Below are 3052 nucleotides of genomic sequence, written 5' to 3' on the forward strand. Positions count from 1 at the left end.
TCTATCTTGAACTGAAGTCCAACTTTTGCTTTATGTTGCTGGAGCCTCTTCCAAGTTTGGGCTCAGGATGATTATAATAGGCTGATGGCATCAAGCTATATAATCTCATTGGAAATATGAGAGGGTATTTACACAGAGATCGTGAAAGAGAGAACACAAAATAGACAATAGGGGGGGGGGGAATTCCCACTACCTTTTACTGAGCCCAGAGAAGTCTTACGATTCAGTTCAGATTGTATTTGAAGATATACCATTAGCGTTGGAGGGTTGCTGTCAACCGGGCCAACAGATTCATACTCTGTGTAGCTTACTTGGCTCAGAGACACAGCCATTGCTTCCTGAAGTGATTTCTAAAACTCATATTAAATTTATTGCTGGTAATTTTACTTCCCCTCTGAGCACCATATAAACATTTATTATACTAAAAGCACTAGCTTATCACAGGGAGATTATTATGTATCTTGTTTGTGTGTTTTATTTTATCTTGTGTTTTTGTGTTGTGAACTGCCCTGAGATCTACAGATGGAAGTCATTATACAAATTTAATAAATAAAATAAAGAATAAAAATCTACCAAAAGATTCTCTTAATTTTTTTTAAAGAAGTGGTAAAAACATAATGTATCACGGTGTGGTGCAGAATAAGAGGTTTCTGACATGCGTTAAGAATGCCTGCAGTATCACATGTGGGCATTAGAAGTGGCTGTGAATTACTGGTGTGCATTCTAAGCTGATTTCAGTTCAAAGCGATTTGTGCTGCTGTTTATTTCAGTGCTTGGCCAAGGAAAATCTACAATACTAGGTATGCTAATTTAACATCCTTCTCATGCCAAAAGCCTTTGGGGGAAAGGGGGTTTCTCTTCCCTTTCCCATTCAGTGCATTGGAATTGTTAAAGAATCTATTGCTTCCATCATCACCTTTCATAATCAGTTAGCAGTTTCAACAAAGACTCAGCAAAGCTGTGGTCTGTCATTATTCCATTAAGATAATCTTTGAAAACTCACCAGATATGAACAGACAACTTCTGAACCATGAAATAGAGCAAGTTGGGTACAATCCAATGAAAGAGAGTGGCAAATATCTCCAACTCCATTTATTTCAATGAGATTCAGAGCCCATTTTCACAAACAGTTCCTAGTGTGATGGTTGCTGCATGCTCTGTAGGAGAGCCACACCATTGTGGAGATATGGAAACCCGTGACATATGAAGAACTTTGTGCCCACTGAGTTTCCTCATGTATTCATAAATGGCTGGAACCAGTGCTATTTTTCTAGAAAAAGAGGTGCCAGAACTCACTATGACCAACTCCCACCAGAGAGGTGCTAGAACTGAGTTCCAGAGAGATCCATATGAAAAAAGCCATCTGGAAACAACCATTGTTGGAAGACTAGTGTGTTCCGCTACAGGGTTCTGTGTATGCCATCCCATGACCATCTCTGTTCACAGTGGCAATGGTTTTTGTTCTCACCCCTTCCAGCATAACCACGACAGTGACAAGTCCCTACCATCTACTGCAGCCAAGTCTGCAAGAAAGAGAGAGAAGAGGAGGAGGAGGAGGAGTTTGGATTTGATATCCCACTTTATCCCTACCCTAGGGAGTCTCAAAGCGGCTAACATTCTCCTTTCCCTTCCTCCCCCACAACAAACACTCTGTGGGGTGAGTGGGGCTGAGAGACTCCAAAGAAGTGTGACTAGCCCAAGGTCACCCAGCAGCTGCATGTGGAGGAGCGGAGACACGAACCTGGTTCACCAGATTACAAGTCTACCACTCTTAACCACTACACCACACTGGCTCTCGTGCTAAATGCTATATCCCAGCAAGGCATCAGACCTGCATCACTTGGATGCACCTGGATTCCCATATGGTCAAAGAGTTGGCCCAAAAGCTCACAAGAATTCAGGTGAGAAAGGGAAAGAACAGAGGCTATTCCTCCCCTCCCAGTACAAGAAGTCCTTAGCTACAATTACATTTAGCTGTATTGCCCTTCTCATTTGCGCTGCCTGCTTGTGGGACAACTAGAAGGAGGAGTGGGAAACATTTTCAGCCTAGGGGCTGGATACAAAATCGTCCCACCTCTTCAGACCACCCACCTGTCAATCATCTGACATCATATTAGACTTATGAGATCCCTGATCTTTGATCTTAGCACTTAGATCTTAGTGACATCATCTGTGATTGATAGGTGGTGTGGTTAGCCCAAAATGGTTTGATGGACCAAATTTAGAGACTTGGTGGGCTTGATGAGGCCTGCAAGCTAGAGGTTCCCTCATCCTGAACAGGGGGAGAAAAAGCTCCATATAGGCTTGAAGGTCTACCATAAAAAGGTAAAGGTACCCCTGCCCGTACGGGCCAGTCTTGACAGACTCTGGGGTTGTGCGCCCATCTCACTTAAGAGGCCAGGGGCCAGCGCTGTCCGGAGACACTTCCGGGTCACGTGGCCAGTGTGACAAAGCTGCATCTGGCGAGCCAGAGCCGCACACGGAAACGCCGTTTACCTTCCCACTGGTAAGCGGTCCCTATTTATCTACTTGCACCCAGAGGTGCTTTCGAACTGCTAGGTTGGCAGGCGCTGGGACCGAGCAGCGGGAGCGCACCCCGCCGCAGGGATTCGAACCGCCGACCTTTCGATCGGCAAGTCCTAGGCGCTGAGGCTTTAACCCACAGCGCCACCTGCGTCCCAAGGTCTACCATAGGTATAGGCAAACTCGGCCCTCCCGATGTTTTGGGACAACAATTCCCATCATCCTTGACCACTGGTCCTGTTATCTAGGGATCATGGGAGTTGTAGTCCCAAAACATCTGGCGGGCCAAGTTTGCCTATGCCTGGTCTACCACCTGGTCTCTCTCTCTCTCTCTCTCTCTCTCTCTCACACACACACACACACACACACATTTTTAAAAAGGGAGAATTCCTTGCTTGCTGCACTTACTTATTTCTTTAAAATAATGTATTTCATAAAACTTACTCGCATGGGTAAGTTTCTGCATAATCATAGTCTCCCAAATTTTATGAATGCACTGATGTTTAGAGGGTTGCTTTGGAGAGTTCCA

Source organism: Podarcis cretensis, assembly GCF_951804945.1.
Source record: "Podarcis cretensis genome assembly, chromosome: 4".
NCBI lineage: Eukaryota > Metazoa > Chordata > Lepidosauria > Squamata > Lacertidae > Podarcis > Podarcis cretensis.